Source organism: Ixodes scapularis, unplaced genomic scaffold, assembly GCF_016920785.2.
Source record: "Ixodes scapularis isolate PalLabHiFi unplaced genomic scaffold, ASM1692078v2 PGA_scaffold10__122_contigs__length_95168666, whole genome shotgun sequence".
In the NCBI taxonomy this organism is placed as follows: Eukaryota; Metazoa; Arthropoda; class Arachnida; order Ixodida; family Ixodidae; genus Ixodes; species Ixodes scapularis.
In genome coordinates, this window is record NW_024609836.1 from 12,414,835 (window position 1) to 12,433,016 (window position 18,182).

General features: G+C 44.0%; 1 pseudogene; it reads right to left on the reverse strand.

Moving 5' to 3' along the window:
- Positions 1 to 11,308: 11,308 nt before the first annotated feature.
- Positions 11,309 to 11,486, reverse strand: LOC115322898 (annotated as a pseudogene).
- Positions 11,487 to 18,182: the final 6,696 nt, after the last annotated feature.

Below are 18,182 nucleotides of genomic sequence, written 5' to 3' on the forward strand. Positions count from 1 at the left end.
GCTCGGCTCGCGTGTTGCTCATGGCGACACGGCGGCTTTGCTTGCGTCTTTGTAGTTTGTCTTCCGTCGCTTCGCACCTTTTTTCGTTTCTTGTCGTCATTTTACAACGGTGTCAGTGAAGTATTGCTGCGAATTTGCGAGGATGTCTACCCAGCTGACGAAGCTTCGGACGATGATGACATGTCCAGAAGTTCTGACGGTGATGAAGTTTTTGGCATCGCCCCGTGATTTAGCTGAGAGTGATGTAAATAAAGGTTTTTTTCTTTCTTTTGCCCAAAATTTCCCCTGTTCTTAAAAATAAAAAAAAAAGGTCGACCTATATTTGAATATTTTTTTTGTTCTCGGTGGATCCAATAAATAGGGTTCGACCTATTTTCGAGTAAATACGGTAACTTTAATTTTTATTTTGGGTTACGTCGGACGCAACTCGAATGCTTGACAGTTACGTTGGGCGTAACTTTAATTTTTATTTCGGGTTCCGTCGGACGTAACGTTAGACACTCCGTTACACTTAAGGAAAATAGGGGCTGATGGTTCATCATATAAACCAACCATTTGTGTTTAATTAAAACGCATCACTGACCTAAAAAAAAAATACTGCTATCCTAGAGTTTATGCTATAGGAATGTAGCGCTTCAGATAAATTTGTTAATTTTTACTTTTAGTCCCTGCCCCCTCCAGATACAACATCTGGCCTAAAGCAGTGTTCCGGATCTCCTTCCAAGATTTAAGGCAGGTCGTCATTCAATCCATGAGTCGGCGGCATCTCATGGGCGTGTTGCTGGTGCTTACTGGATGGTGCTACCGAGGGAAAAGTGGTCATGCTTGGGAAAGGCAAGTATGGCCGCCGTAAGTATACATATTGTCTTTACCTTTGCTCGAATCCACTTTTAAGAAATGCACAGTTTGCATGTGTGCATCTCTCAATGTTTCCACAGTCGGCTGTTTTTTTTTTTTTTTTAGTGCTCCAACTCTGTCAGCGCTAGTTTCTCTAGATCATGCAAATGGGATGCAACACTAAACCACATATGCTCTCGCAACAAACAGTGCTGTGCAGAAGCACAGTGGAATTTACTCTAGCTTTATAATGCAGCACAAAATAGTTGATTCCAAGTATAGCTACTTTTGTGACTCCGTTTAACCAAAAGCTCTGCCGAAATAAACTTGCCGCCTTATAGGTAGGGTGTGTACTTTCCGGTGTTTATTTGTGAGAAAAATCGGCGGATGTTTTTCGGTGTTTATTTATTTTCAAAACACCGGTGTATTTCGGTGGAACGTCTCACGACAAGGCTAAAATCGGTGATTATCGGTGGAAAAAAATGCGATTGATCACAGACAGAGTTCCAATTTTATTCACATATTTCATGCACTTCTTTTTTAGGAAGCATCTTTTTCTCACACTTGGTTATTATAGTAGATGCAAGCATACTTTGAGAGGCTTGCATCCGTCATGGCAGCAGGTTGCTTGCGGTTCACAACCCACAATTATGAAAACGCACGCTCCTGTATGACACGGACGTTGGCAGTGTCTTTCAGGAACCACAGCAACCTCTGAATACGTGGCTTGCACCGACATCACTTGACCAGACACAATAGGGAAAAGGCACGAGAGCCTACCCTCCACCGCGTTAATTTTTCGACAAAAGGGGGCCATGGGAGACACCATAGGGGAAAGGCGTGTGAGAGCTTAGCTTCCACTGCGTTCACTAGACGCTTTTGACCTCCAGAAAGGTGGGCGAACTGACGCCATGTGCAAGCCATATACAAACACTGGAAGGATCCACGAGATAACACGTTTGACGAACCTCTACGGGGAAAAGGTTTTGCTAGGTCGGAATCATGCCACGACCGGTGTTTTTCGGTTTTAACCAGAACGAAAAAATCCAACCACCGGTGTTTTTCGGTTTTAACCGATTTTATATTTTCGTCACCGACGGATGTTTATCGGTGTTTTTCGGTTAAAACCGGAAAATACACACCCTACTTATAGGTAGTGCAAAAGAACCTCGCGTGCCTAACCTGGAGAAGGGCATTTTTTTTCATAGGTAATTTTTTTCTTAAACCAATACCTTCAGCCTCCTTGAAATGTTAACATCATGTGGCACACGGAAGAACAGTAAACTCTTTAATGTTGGCGAACCTTTAATTTTCGCGGCCTTTAATTTTGGAGAATTCAGTGGCTGCGATTATGTCCTCTGTGACCGATTCGAGAAGAAATAGGGGCCACGAAGATAAGGGGGTTTTACTGTACATCGGAGGAAAGAGGAAGTCACTTATGATTGTATGCAGGAGTAAAACCAACAACAACAGTCATGGTGTCGACACTTTGTAAGCCTATCTGTGTCTATTGAATGATATCAATTTTGTTTTAGTTCGTTAAACATTGTTACCTCTACATTGTGGGATGTCGTCTTCAACACGAGCAGTGGTTTTCTTCTCAAGCAGGCAGCGTGGACGCGTGCCGCAGCACAACATAGTTCATTTGCAGGTGGTACCGCAGGTTGAAGGATGGTTGGCACAATATGGGGGAATCACAATTCAATGTCTACCTCGGGCGTAGACAAGATTTGCTTATTCTAAATCATTTTGTCTAAAAATCTGGGATTTGCGATGAATGTACCCGCATGGTTGGAAGGGCCAGACAAGCCTTGTGAGCGCTTCATTTTCTAGCGTCTCAGTCCTGAACCCACTCACGCACCACATGTGTAGATGTTCCGATAGGTGGGAGCACTTATCTGGAAAATGGTGAATGGCAACTATCTTTATCAGACTTCTGTATTATGGTCAAAGTTGGACTGCATATTTGCAATACCTTTTCTCACTTAAAAATATATACTAAAATATGTAGAATAGCCGATGACAAAAAGAGAATGGCTTGGCGTCCTCCAGCACGTGCTTGTGCTTTTCACCCCACTTTGGACAGATGTGCTTGCTCCAGGCTCATGAGGCGCCGAAACGTCATCGAAGGTTGCAGACGGGCTGGTAGTGGAACAACGGAGACTTCTCCCTGCCTTTCTCATGCTGTCAGTGAGCGTGTACCTCTATACTCTAACTTAGCTTAACCTGCACAGAGCTGAGGAGAATAGGCTTGGCGAGTGCCCTTACTGCATATGCATTTGTACAGCTGAGGCACTTTCTGAATCAAGAACATTGTGTATCTTACCTTCAGAAACACATCATTTTGGGGGTGCAAAAGGAATTGTAAGGCATATCTTTGTTTGTATTGTCCTATTACGCATCACAGGCACGTAGCCAGGGGGAGTATTATGAGGCCCGCCCCCCCCCCTCCTCCCCCCCCCCCCCCCCCCCGATATCTTCCATTTTGCATGGGTCCTCCTCTCCCCCCTCCCCCTCATACAGCGTTTTGTTATGAGCGGGCCCCCCCTGAAACAAAATCCTGGCTACGTGCCTGACGCATCGACTCCAACTTAATGCGGAGTCGACCCACCCTGTTGATAAATTTAATGCCTGCCAGGTAATTTGTTTTGCATTCAGTTAATATATCAGTATTCAGTATGGTATCCCAAGTCATTAGTTGTTGAGATGCAGTCTCTCTGCAAGTCAGTCATGTTTAACATTCATAAAACTGCTTGTCAAATAATGGCACTGTCGAGGACATGTACTCGGCTTGAGCAATCGCTGTGCACAAGCTGGTCGTGTGGATGCAGACAGCAAACATCCCGGTTGAAACGTCCTTCCTCGCAATGTAGCTGAAGACTAGGTCAGGGCCCCGCTCACAAACGTCTATACTTTGCATCTCTTTAAGCTGGACCACATTTGACACTACAAGCCATTGCAGCAAAAACAGTGTGAGACATGATTATAAGCTCGACGTACCATGGCATCCAACTAGAAGGTCACATGGCTTGCAGCTTCTGCCGTGGTTAACTTTAAACTGAGATAGTTTGGAATAATGCTCCCGGTTTTTAGTGTTGCCCGGCACGGTTAACAATTTGGTGATATAGTGCTGCATTGAAAAATCTGCATTTGTGACTGTATCAACTTATGAATGCATACTAGCTATTAAACTCTCGCATTCTGCAGAGAAATGAAATGCACTTTGCTTCCAATTGCAGCTACTTCTGGAACTTCATGGTATGAAGCACCTTATGGCTGCAAGCTCTGACCGATCTTGTTCTCTGGTCTGCGCAGGCCCATTGTAGGGTGTCACTCCGAGAGCCTCACCAGAGGTTCCTGCCCGTGGTCGTTCTAAATTTTTTTGTTGTAGGTATGCATCCTTTCTGTCTTTCCCTAATGTACTCAGGTGTTTTCTTTTCATTGTCGCAGATTTGCTTCAAACTTGATTCAGCACAAAAATGGACGCTGTACAACTGTATCCCACATATTTTGTTCATGATAACTTTTCTTTGCGAAAGTTAGATTTTTTTTTATGAAGGTTAGTCTTTTTTGTTTTTATTCACAAATTTATTTGAGTTTCCATGGGCAACACTAAAACGTTATGCCAAGGGCAAGGACAAATTCACTGCTCTAACTTGTTCTCAACTGATTGCAAGAAATTTTGTTAATGTCGTGAAACCTCTTTCCAGCACTTGCTTTGCAGCATGGAAACAAATTATACATGGGACATACTCTTCTTTAGACTGCTTGTTCATTCTGCAGGTCTGCCTTCTATAGATGTCGTGCTACTGGAGAGCAGGCGAATTCGATTGTTGGTTTTGCCATTGCTTTTTTTTTAGCCGTTGTCTTAATAGTTCTTGTAAATTTAAAACTTTTCCTAAAAAGCAAGTCGGCAAGAGTATCTGTTTTGACTAGTTAGCTGAAAATAATGATCTAGTACCCTTTAGTCAGTAAAATAGATAGTGTGTGCCGCTGTTAGTGCCAAGTAGTGATGCACGCTTTTCAGGCATTTTGCGCAGAGTGGTACCCATTTTTATTGGTTAGCCTCTTGGTGCGCCAACTAAACTCTTTCTATCCAAACACCTGCCCTTCGCTTTTATTTGGCAGGCTCTGGCAATAAAATAATATAGTGTTATTCCTCGGTGGCCTAAAAACCTAAAGAAAGAAGTTTCTCCATGTTTAAACGCAAACTTTTATAAAGGCAAAAATGAATTAAGCCAGTAGCAGACGACACATAGCCTCAGCAGTGCTCCGCGCCAACAGCGTTGCGTCAAAATAGCGGTCGTCTCCTTTTTGCTGCCTTCTCTCTCTTTCCTTCGGCGCTCTCCTCCCTTTCCTCCTCTCCGGCACCTTTGTCACCACACCCACTGGCTAAACTCTCCCACTATACGGCTCTGCATTGCAGTAGTAGGTTTTTTTATAGTCTTTAGAGTTAAATGTGAATATTTGACAGAAATCTCCCAGGTTGGGGTGAAAGAGGGTTAAATGAATGCATTTGATCATTCGCCTTAATTCGGTACCCATCATTTCAAGGCCTGTGTGGCCTTGTCCTGGGGTGTGTCTATGACTGTGGCTGTGAAGGAGCAGTTTTCTAATAGGTACAAGTACAAAGTATAAAAAAAGGATCTATGTGCTGATAATGAAGGAATATGCTAGCCATTCTAGTGCAGCTCTGCCAAATACTTGATTGTGATTTGTTTTTATTTCCAGCTACTTGGTTGCCTCAAGATCTGGAGATCCTAGTGGCCACAAGCTTGGACTCAATCTTCTTCTGTGGTCAGGCCAGGACCATGGGGGAGGTAATCCCAGCAACAAGAGCATCACAGTATCTCCCTGCCTGTGACTTTCGATTAGCATCACGACAAGGGAGTCCTCATGCCACCAAGTGTTAGGTATGCTACTCGAAATAAGCATTCTTACCTATTCTTGAAGTGAAACAGCAAAAGCACTACTAAGCCTAAAATGCAAAAAACATTCAAATCTCGGGTTGGATGGAGTTCCAATTACAAAAAGGCGTCTGCAGACATGATTCACATGTGAACTTAAAGCCCATGGATGTAGGTTCGACGGAGTCACAGAAATAACTTCCCGCAGATGGCTTCGCTAGTGCCATACCCAAACAAAATTTTAAAATAATCATTGTGTTACGTTGGCGTCATTAATCTTATGTACCTACCCCACCCTGCAGTTGGGAGATGTGAAATATAAAAAACATGGGAACTTGCACATTGTCAGCTCTGCAAAGATGATATATTGAACCGAGCATAGCACGTTCAACTTAAGAAAGCAATTCAGTGCAGGCCTAGTTTTAAGCTTCACATATTTGTTATTGCCCTTCATAATGAAGTAAAAACTGCTTAAGTTGTGGCCCACTACAGGCTTTCTATTAGTGTTAAAAAGTGTTATGGCAGTTTAAACAGCTCGCTCCAAATATTTTCTTGAAATGCGTAGGTTTATGGAAATTATGTGGATGTTTGCAGACAGTCATGGTGAGACCAATCTTTAGTGCCAAGTGTTCCACTTATTCAGAGTTGGTTGAGTCTGTAAATATTGTAGGTCGCAAATTAAATTTTTATGGTATGCAATGGGCACAATCATCCGTAATGACTAGCTCTACCTAGGGGAACTTTATACATTTACTACGGCAAGATGGTTTCACAAAACTAAGTATTTAGTTTATTCAACTCCTGCACTAACCTTATCTCTAGAAACTTTTTATATTCTTTACGATGCTGAGTTAGGATTCTGAAAGTAGTTTTTCTAGAACTACGCTAGACATTTACAGTTCATAATTTTTCTCACAAAGAATTCGAGAGAGCCAAACCCTGTAATATAGGGATGGAACTCGCAGAATGATACGACTTCCAGTTTGAAACATTCGGCACTGTAACAGTAACAATGACATGTCACTTGCCTATGTAATGCTCATTGTCGCAGATCAAACTGCTTTTTCCGTCTGCACTCATTTTCAGTGGACTCATTCAGCGAACTCGCACCCGAGACTGCAGCGCTGGGGTCTGCGAAGTAATTTGCATGAATATCGATGCAACAGGTTTCTTTGAGTGTGCGTCTAACACGTATTCTTCATATTGAATCTGCTACTGTATTCATGACCATGTCCTTAATTGTATCCACATTCCAGCTTATTTTTATTTTGACATTTGAGTTTTCTTTAGTACTTTCTCAACATCTGTGCTTGTTGAGCCATACTCAAGACCATTAATCTTGTCTTTCACTATTACATTATATATAAAACTGTTAAAGCCGAGTGAGAATTCAAGGTCCCGAATCTGTCGTGCGAGTTAAATAAGAACCAATAAAAAGCTCTACAAAAGAAATTTTGTTAAAGGAGGTTAAAGGAGGGTATAAGCATTAAAATAGCACATGCCATGCAGAAAAAAAATACAAATTCTTGTTAGGTATGCAAGGGTGACACTGCTGTTTCTGATGTGTCACAAAAAAAATCAGTGCCATACAGTGTTCCTTATGGAAGTACAAACTGTCGAATTCAAAGCCCAGAAGTTTTATTTAAGAATGTTCCTCAGTACAAATGTATTTAGAGATCTGAGCCACTGACTCATACATGACTATGTGGCGAACATTCATTTTCATGTGCATTATAGTTTACAAGGTCTAGTCTGCATTGATTTATTGCATTCATGCTGAAACTGGGAGGGGTTCTCTGGGTATGAATAAAGATATAAACATTTCTTGAAATCAAAACATTTGAGAACGGACAAAAGGAAGGATCTGAGAACGGTATCTTAGATTCTCTTCTCTTTTCCTTATCTCTAATTTTCACCTTATTTCACATGATGCATTTAGTTTTTTTAGCGCAGCTCTTAGCACCCGTTTCCGCGTTTCGCGGCGTCGCCCTCGGCGTAACTGCCCAATTAAACTTGGCAGGAAATTGAATTAATGTTGCGGTCATGTGACGTTAAAATTTCCGCTAAGTCTAGCTGAGAAACTGAATCTTTTATGGATGACATGACGCGGTCATGCAACGTCATTTTCCCGGCTACTTTTAGCGGGAAAACTGCATTTGTGTTGAGGTCATGTGACATCAATTTCCGCGCTAAATTTTGTGGAAAACTTAACCCGCTAAACTTAGTGGGCAAATTTTCCCGCTAAATTCAGGGAAATTTTTCGCTTAATGGGAGGGAGCAAAAGAGTAGGAGGGTTAGGGGGTGGGGGGGGTCATACCCTCCCATCCTCCTCTTCAAGATCTGTGCTCTAATTTCACATTACAGAGAATTGTAAACGTCTCATATTTGACTTATTACAGAAAGAATAAACAGAAAGGACGGACAAGGACGGACATCTTTCGACTTTCAACAACATGTAGCGTTCTTTATTAGAAGTTGAAAGTCGAAAGATGTCCGTCCTTGTCCGTCCTTTCTGTTTATTCTTTCTGTAATAAGTCATCTAAACCAACGCGCTCACGTTTAACTATGTCTCATATTTCATCTCATGTTTTTTCAACTTTTATATTGCAGGTGCGCTTGCAGCACAAATCTGGGTTGTGCTGATCCTCTACGCACAAGTTAGGAACTCCTGAGTGGCAAGAGTGGGAGTTTGGTCTGACAGCTCAAGGGACACCATTGTTCAGTATTGAATTTTTAATTATCTTCTTTTGAGCAAAGTTAAGCTTTGCTGCTTGCAGTTCTTCTAAAAATAAATACCTGCAACCAAATTTACCACGTCACGACATTTTGCCTCTGCTCTTAGTGCTCCTGGTGAGCCTCGGATAAGAGCTTACTGGTGTGCAAACATCATGCTTGTTTGAAACCACTCACTGATGTAGACTCGCTGACATCCAGCATTCCAATCAAACGCTGGATGTCCACAGGTCTTTCTTGAACAATGCAAGCGGGAAAGGAACCATACAATCGCATCGTATTGGGGTACATTCTAGAGAGTGTTTTTTTGTATATTTTACAGATTTTTTTAAAAAAAGCCGTAAAAGCTACATTTACGCGGTCTGTGCACGTGAGTTATATGGCCAGGGCGGCATAGTATAAAAGGCTAATTTGTAATGATCAGTCAGCTTATTACGGAGATGTGCCAGTCTTCTTTCAGAAAACTAGATGAAGGTTCATTTTAGCATAGTTTTATCTCGCGAATCTGAATATCCCGTTCGTTTTCCACAAAGATATGACTAAACGTGAGAAAACAAAAAAACATCCTACCAATAGTGACATCGTAAGAAGACCTTTCGGCCGCCAAGCGTGTCGCTTAAGGGCCGCGCGTCCAATCTCAAGTTTTCTAGGTATATTCTCCTGCATTGGCACCAGTCGTGACACATTTTTCTGCCCTTTTAAAAAATAGCACGTGCGTGCATAGCTTTGATAGGTGCTGAAGATGCATGAGCAAAGATTTCGAAAGCCACTTTTGTGATGTCGCTCTCCAGGGAAGTGCTTTCACAGCGCTTTAAAAATGACTCTATGCAGCCTCGATTTATAAAATTACCAAATTTGATATTTGAGATTCTGGAGGTCATGTGAAGAAGATTTAAAAGTGTTTTCTCAAATACAAAACCGTTCAGCCTCTCTCTAAGTATAGTATGTTCCTGAAATTTTTAATCAGTGAAAATAGACCCATGGTTCCAATTAGAAACTTGCTAAGCATCATCAAAACACACTAAATCAACTTTCTTTGTGAAGATATAAAATAAGAGCAGCATTTATGGCGTTCTAAAAAAATGGTCAATTTGGACGCGTTTCCAGACTTTGGTTTCTTACCAGAGCGCATCTTTGCACCTGCGGTCCTGCTGCCCGGTGGCCGCAGTGGGAAGCCGCCCCCTCGCCTCCCTCGTAGGATGGAGGGAAGCAAGGCGCACGTGCATTGCGTGTCTAAGGGGGAACAGGACCTTGGGCGCAGAGATGAGCTCTGATAAGAAACTGAAACCTTGAAACTCGTCTAAATAAAGCGTTTTTACAGAACGCGTAAAAGGCTACCCCTGCATTATATACTTCAAAAAAGAGTTGATTTTGTGGTTTTCAATAAGTTGCAAGTTTCTAATTGAAACCATATTTTCATTTTAACCTAATTAAAAAGTTAATTAACAAATTGTATTTAATTATCTGACTGATTGTTACGATTAGGTCCCTATACTACGTACGCCTGGCTGTATAACTCGCCTGCACAAACCGCATTAATTTAGCTTTCACGACCTTTCTAAACATGTATGTAAAGCTTAAAACTAAATCGCCCTGTACAACAGTGAAAAGGCGAAACCAGCATGTTGGAGCCATGTGGCTCCACCGTCGTGGTATCGCCTTTTAGCTGGTATAGGTTGTCCCATATTACGTTATGCATGTATGGTTCCACATGGTTCCGCCATTTTCCACTACGCTGGTATAGGATGTCCCATAATACGACACGCTTGTATGGTTCCGCCTACCTCTATCGTTCCGCCGTAATCCACTATACTGGATCCGCCGATTCGCTTGTATAGGATGTCCCATATTACGGTTACGCTTGTATGAGCCTTTTCCGCCATCTTTCCATCTTCGAAATTTTCCAACAAGGTAGTTTCTTTTCTTCTTCTTCTTTTTTTTTGTTTTGTTTTGTTTTGTTTCTACTTATTTCACACCTCTTGCCTGTACATATTTCACACCAAGAGATGAAACGAGTAAAAATATCCTATATTAGACCTCTTAGCGCGTTGGACCTCTTGACACATCGCGGCACGAGTCAAGAGATCCAATATGGGTAAAGAGGTCCAACACGTCAAGAGGTCCAACGAGTCAAGATATCCACGGCGAGTCAAGGGGTCCAACGCGTCAGGAGGTCCAACGAGTCAAGAGGTCCAATAATGGACCTCTTGACTCGTTGGACCTCTTGACGCGTTGGACTTCTTGACTCGAAATCATGTGTACGACATTTCTTTTTTACAATTAACACTGATAAAAAAAAAAACGAATCCTGTCGATGAAACTTCGCTGAACAAAATCGAGTGGGATTTCCTTTCCGGATGTGCATGGGGGACGGCGGGGTTTCGGTTGCCGGCTGGACGCCGCGAAGCGGCGTTTACGACGGGGCCAAGTGGATTAATAGTTCTGTAATTAGCAGCCGCATACTGTCGCCGCAAAGCAGAGCCATAGAGGGGGGTGGGGGGGATGTCAACGAGCTCCCCAGTGATACACGCGTCCTTCGACTTTCTTTCGGACGGCACTGTAAATACAGCCTATGCTAAAATGTGAGGCTCTAGTTCTCGTCCGAGTCATGGGGCTCGGAAAGCTTCTTTTTTTTTTGGCGATGGACGCGATGGCCCGTCTGAGCCGCTGCTAGTGCTCGGAAAAGTTCGCTTCGCGTCACCACGGTAACCCAGAGGCAGGTACACTTGATTCCAGCACAGTGGAACGCATCTCGCCGAGAAGTGTTCTACTTTTCTAGAATCTTACCATGTGCTAGAATCTCATTTTGGATTAAAATGTTTTGTTCCCGAAGGAAGTGGGCCGATCCCCGCTATACTGCAATGCAGGACCGACACTGGCAGGTTCCGGACAAGCCCGGAGAACCCCACTTCGCTACAAAAATAAAGTTAATATCGAGGACCCATAAAGGGCCCCTCTCGGATATTAAGCTGAAAAGAACAGATACTGGAAAGCAGACTTGTACGTAATCCGTTACAAGTAACGAAATTACTTGTAATCCGTTACATTTATCGGTAATTTAGTAACTGAATAATTACATATTTTCTAGAGTAATTTTAGAGTAATTCCCTTACATAATTTACGTAACGGATTCCTTGTAATCCGTTACATTTTTTTTTGGACCAGCCCCCCCCCCCCCCCCCCCTCTTCTAAAGAAAAAGTCGTGTTCATTTTGGTAAAGGGAGGCTTGGCACTCTTCAGTTCCGCAAAGCCTTTTTTTTTTTTTTTTGCAACACCAAGTTTTTGAACCTAACAAACAATGTAAAAAAATCGAAATAAACATTTCTACAAAAAAAAAGGGGGGGGAAGGGGCAAGTTGTTCACGCTTTTTTTAGTGTCTTTGTTTTTTTCTTTCTGATCGACGGCGGGGAGAGGAAGGCACCAAGTGATTGTATGCCTCCCCGAGAAGCTCAAGGCGTTAAAGGGCAACTTTGCCTCATTTTTGATATTTAGAAAACTATGTAGCCCTCTTCAGTATCGTATAGCAAGACCCCATGTCAAATATTACGACCTAATTCCGTTTATATATTTAATAAACTGGCCAGCAAACCTTCAAGTGAGCCAAGTCGCCGAAATCTGCCAACTCTAGCGTGCGACGTGAGGCGCAATCGTCAGCGCGTCAATGCGACGGAGTTGGAGCAGCCAACATTGAGCCACTACGTCAGAGGCATGACTACGTCATTCTCACGTTTTGTTTGTTTTTACTTCTCAGAGCGAAATGGAATGATGACGTCATGAGTTTCTCCTCCCGGTGTTGGCTGACCGGGCGTTCATGTGATCACCGTAACACGGATGCCCTAGTTTGCGCTGCCCTGCGCGCTTATCGGTCTGCTTCTCCACTCCCCTCCTCCTCTTTCGTCTTCTCCCCTTCCACCTCTCCCCCGGGCCATCACCGTCCACGCCATGCGAAGCGACCTGCCCACGTCGCGTGTCCTGTACCTCGCTCCCTCCCGAACGTCACAAGACCACGTGCTTCGACGTGACGTCGCCATGACTCTGACGACCCGAGGCCAATGTTGCCTGACACAACCGAAGTTTCGGTTTCGGTATCAGCTGATGTTTATACTAGGATTACACAAATAATATTCCACATTTCGCGAATTCGGAGACGTAGAGTTGCTTAGTAGCGCTTTGTGAATTTGAATCACATGTAAGCCTAAATTTTTCGGATTTGAGCGGAGTTGCGCTTTAAGAGCACAGACAAGAATTAACAATGTCCTTCTTGGTTATTAGCCCCGAGAGCGAACACAAGCGTCGCTGCGGTCGCCGCGCCCTGGTTGGGTGAGGCGCACCGTGACGTCAGGGCGATGACTGCGCTCCGCGATCTCGCATCGGCTCTTTTCCCAGCACCGGTTTCCTGGTTTGGTGTTGTGTGCCGCAAGCTCTTCGAGGAGCTGGACTTCGTTTACCCGGTGTACAAGACGTTGAGTCAGGCCCATATTGACGTGCTTCCGTACATTTTATAAGCCTGCTTTTCCCCTTTACCTTTAAAATTGGGTTGCAAATCCCGAAAGCTATATCTGTCGAGTGGACGACACGCCCGTCCACACGACTCAAGGCAATTTTGCGAAGGATCGGTGGAGCGGTGGCGCAAGTGTTTCAGACGCTGGAATTTTGACCCTTGCATGTTCTCGATTTAGGACGATATTACATCCCGCTTTCAAGGCATTTTTAGTGGCATTTATATCATGGGCCTTTGGGTGGTCGGCAAATTAACTCGGTACTCCGACTCTGCGCTGCCGATCTGCATACGCTGGTTCGCATATGTTTTAAAGGCCCTGTGTCTGATAATCTTTCAAGTGCTCATGGAACAGGGTTGTTTTACATAAATGTAGCTTCTTCGCAAATTATATAGTTTATACACGTATGCAGGCATATTTCTTCAAAGATGCAGAATTACTGGAAATTAGTTTGTATGGTATTAGCGAAAACGGCCGAATTGCCCGCAGTTTCCTGTATGATATGTATTGAACTGCCCAAATAATTTGGAATGTTTATACTTTTTCCTGACATTTTTATTCCAGCCTTGCGTATTTGGAAAATACACCATTTTGTCTGAATTGTCATTTACAATTAAAAGAGACACTGCTGCAGGTCCCCAAAAGCTTCTTCAGCCTCCAGACTACCAACAGCTGGACTCTCTGACAACAGAGGAAAACAGGAGTAAAAGCAAGCATTCAAACGTCTGTCCAGTGGTAGTTGCGGCACTAGTTGCACAAAATGTGTAACCCGTGAAGGGCGACAGTCTGCGTGAGAAAAGGTTCTGGTATTTTAGCTTCAGGACAATTCGATTTAAGTAAAATCTCAATGTTAGGGCTTAACGGACTAATAACGAGCTAGACACCTTCGCTTACGTTTGTTATACATTACTTGAGGGTTGATATAAACAAGTCCACAGATATCACCCGTGTAGTGCATTGAAATACTATCCGAATACAGCAAAGGTCATATGCGAGCAATGTATATAATAAATGTTCCTTGTATTTTCACTTTGCCCCTGCACTTGGGCTGTCTTACTTCTGATTCTCTCCCGATGGCCGAGACTGTATTTAGTATGTTGCCCGAGCAGCATGCAGCTTTTCTTCTTCGGCGATCTTGTTTAAAAACGGAGATACAAAACAAAAAATAGTATACATAACCTGCCCATTCATTCAGACCATCAGCAGCATTCATTGTACGCCATGTAAATCTATAGTGATGCTCCTGCAATTGTGGCCATAATTCTTTATTTTCATATACCAGCTGAGATTCATACGTTGCCTGCTCTGTCAACCACGCTGAAAATATTGGTTGAAGTTTCGCCTGTAGCTACAGGCCATACCTCAATAAAGGCACATAAAAAAAAATTACAGTTCCTACGAAAAACAGACCAAAAAAAATTAAATAGAAACGAGCGCGACGACAGCTGGCGTCGTCACAGCCGCCACAGGGCGAACGGGGCGAGCCGGGGGAAAATTCTCTCCTCGCCGTGACGTCACCCCGGTTTGCTGTAAGGGGGCGCCACGCAAACGTCTTGGGGCTAATAGTGACTAGGACCATTTTTATAATGTCACAACACAAGACAAAGCGCCGTCTACTTTAAAATCCACTAAAAGAGATGTGATAATATGTGAAGGTGTTACAGCCACAAGCATCCTCGTTCGTCGATGCTCAATTATCATCTTCTCTTAGAAAACAGGATGTATTTTCTCTGCTTCTTGAACCTTATTTGACCATGTTTTAAAAGCTATTTACTTATTTATAGTCCAACTTCTAGGGTTGGCCCACTTTATTTGTCGATTCCAGCCAGTTTATCTGCATCTCACTTACTCTTTTTGTAAGTCAGCTTTCTGCGAGCACTTCGAAAATGGTAATAGTCTTTCTTTTTTCTTCTTCCTGTTTTTTGCCCCAGCAGGACGCATCTTATCTCAAGCAGATAGTTTTACGAATAAAGCATAACGGGGGCTAACGTAGACTTGATATTGTGGGCTTGAGGAGAGAGTGAAAATAGTGAGTGGGGCCATTGCGCGGCTTACTTAGGTTTCTGCCCTTCGCTGCCCATGGCATCGCCGGACGTCTATCTGGAGAACACCGGAGTAAACTGCAGTCGGTCCGTGCTCCGTGCGTTTTGAGCGGCACCAAGAAAGGTACACATGGCAAACGTGCGTCAACATTTCCTTGTTTTAACCAACGTTCTAATTAATTGTTGTTATCAGTGTCCTGTTTTTTTTTCTCGATTACTTATATTTAAATATTGGCAACTTTTTTTCTAATTCACCAACGTCTCAACCGAGGCTCGACCTGTTCAGAACCAAAGGAAGAAGAATGTCGAGCCAAACCTTAATTATTATTTAATTATCACCTTACTGTTACCGACTCTACTAAAACTCTCGAACATCCGGCAACGGCTGCAGCGATAAAGCTTAACTCTATCTTCAAAGTAAATAGTACTTCCATTGCTTCGATGAAAACGCTCAATGAAGAGCATAAAACATTCGTGAGGCACAATTTGGCACTCCCATCCAGTGTCTCAGTTCAAATGATGCTCAGCGTAGCAGTCAACATATTGAGTAAGAGATGACACAAAATGTCTGACGACACTTTCGAGAGTCAGCTATTGCTCAAAATACTCAAGGTAAATAAATGGCACAGGTGTCAACAATAAGAACTTGAATAACCCTCTTCCCTTTGTTTCTTAATTTAGGTCAATATTGTTGAAAGTAACGCCACGAAAGTAACGGATAACTCTTGGGGGTAACGGTCACTTACTTTTATGGCAAGGTAACTGTAATTTTAATAAATTACAATTTAGCCTTCAGTAATTGTAAATGTAATTTCTTACTATTTTTCAGTAACGTGTACAAGTCTGCTGGAAAGAAAAGTTTATTTACATATTTACGAAGATCTTGGCACAAATGCCACACCTATGACTACACTGCTCACAGTTGGTGGCACGCAGGCCACACTTCACCACTCATTTATGTCACATTCCGTGCAGAACCGGAGTAGGCCGCAGCAAAATTCTGTTGTTATTAACGAGAAGAAACCGCGAGTGCCACAGTCTTAGGAACTCTTGCTCCCCAAGCGTCCACAGTTGTTTCTCCAGATAGTCCGCAACTTGCTCTCTTAAAGTTGGGAGCATGGGGAACAGAGGCCTGAAACGGCGACGATGGACCACAGCGCGACACCTAAACTCCTACAAGTCTTGGCGCGTTAAAATTTCTAAAAGTCTAGGGAAACGGTTGGGTCGTCTCTGCGCGAGGAGGCGCACCGCGAAGGCCCGTGCCACTAGTTTCCAGAACGTCCTGGCGACAACACAGCCGACGAGGGAATGCTCATTTGATTCGATAGAAGGGCAGTTGGGACAGCTGTCGGTAGCGGAAACTCCCCAGTGTCCTAGTCGGTCTCTCGTTGGTAGGACCCCCCACCCAAATTTCCAGCCAGTATCGGCTGCCTGCGCAGGGACGTCCGCAGAAACAAGGCTCTCCCAAGACACCTGGGAGCTACGTGACTGGTTCGCCGGAGACACCTCTGCGGCACAAAGCGACTTACAAGCACGGGATGCTGGTAGCTGTTGAATGTAAACGCTGTGTAAATCTTGGGTGACCCGGCGCTGCGTCGCGACGACCGCCGCGTAATGCGGCAGAGGTGTCTCCGCCGCCGGAGCCAGGTTCCCCAGTCCCCGAGGCACGAGCGTCCGGCGCAAATGACCCAACCAGTACAGCATTAGAGCACGGCCGATATAGTCTACATCTTCTAAAATATCTAACACGCAGCGGAGGGCCAGTACCTGCGCAAACGTACTGAGACACGGAATGCTCAGGCCGCCGCTGGACCGCGGTAGACGCAGCGCCGGTCTGGCAACGAGCTCAGTCTTCCCTTTCCATATAAGAGAAAACAATAAAGATGTCATACGTCGGGTAAAAACAGCAGGAGGAAGTGCCACCCGCGACACGTATTAGAGCTGGGCGCAGATTACACTTTTGATCAAAAAAACTTTGTCACTAAGCGATAATTCAAACTCGGACGCCAGCCGAACTTGTGTTCGAGCTTCACCAAAGACCTCGTCCCAAGCCAGGTGTGACACTCCCTCGTGCGAGAAAGGTACGCCTAGTATATAAATAGTTTGGACAAACGGGATAGCACCAAGTGAAGTACGCGGGAACGAACCAAAAGACAAAGCCTGGCTTTTCCTGGGGTTCAATTGAGCCCCAGACAGCGCGGAGTAGTTCGAAAAGATACGATCTACTGCCAGAAAACTGTCACTGTCGCGCAAAAATAAAGAAACATCATCAGCATATGCTGAAACAGAAACTGTACTTAGCCCCGGAAGCGGGAAACCCCAAACATTTTCGCTTGTGTGAATTCTACGACGCAAAGGATCGATACACAAAACAAAGAGCAGTGGCGATAACGGGCAGCCCTGACGCACTCCTCTCGTTACGGGGAAAGCCGCTGTCAGGCGCCCGTTTACTAAAAGCTCACTAGACATGTTTGAGTACAAATTTTCTAACAAATTTATAAACAGACTGGAAAATCTAAACGTAGCTAAGACACAAAAGAGGTAATTGTGCTCAACTCTGTCAAAAGCTTTGGCTTGATCAAGAGAAATAAAACAACCGTTAAGACATCTTCAACACGCGTATGCAAAAAGGTCTCTCGTGAAAGTTAAAGAAGAAAAGATCGTGCGCCCGGGGACGCTGCACGTCTGAAACGGACTAATGATCACGGGCAAAATATCGCGAAGCCACTTACTTAACAGACTGGTTAGTATCTTGTAATCCGCGTTTAGTAGCGTGATTGGCCGCCACGATTGAGGATCGGAGCCAGAAACTCCCGTCTTGGGGATTAAAATGACTCGTCCAATTTTAAAAGAATCGGGGGCGTAGCCCGAATCTAGGAATGTGTTAATAACCCTGACCAGCGCGTCGCCCACAACGTCCCAATACTTTGAGTAAAATTCTGTAGGCAAGCCGTCCGGACCCGGGGCCGAGCCGGTCTTCATGGCACGAAAAACGTCCTCCACCTCCTGACGGGTGGCGGGACGCACCAACCCCTCGCTCATCTCAGTCGGAACGTCAGGGAGGTCCCCACAAAACTGACGCACGTCTGCGGCAAATTCACTGGGGTTATCGCTTTGAGCTGCAGCGTACAAGGAAGAGATATACTCCCGGAACACGGCGTCTT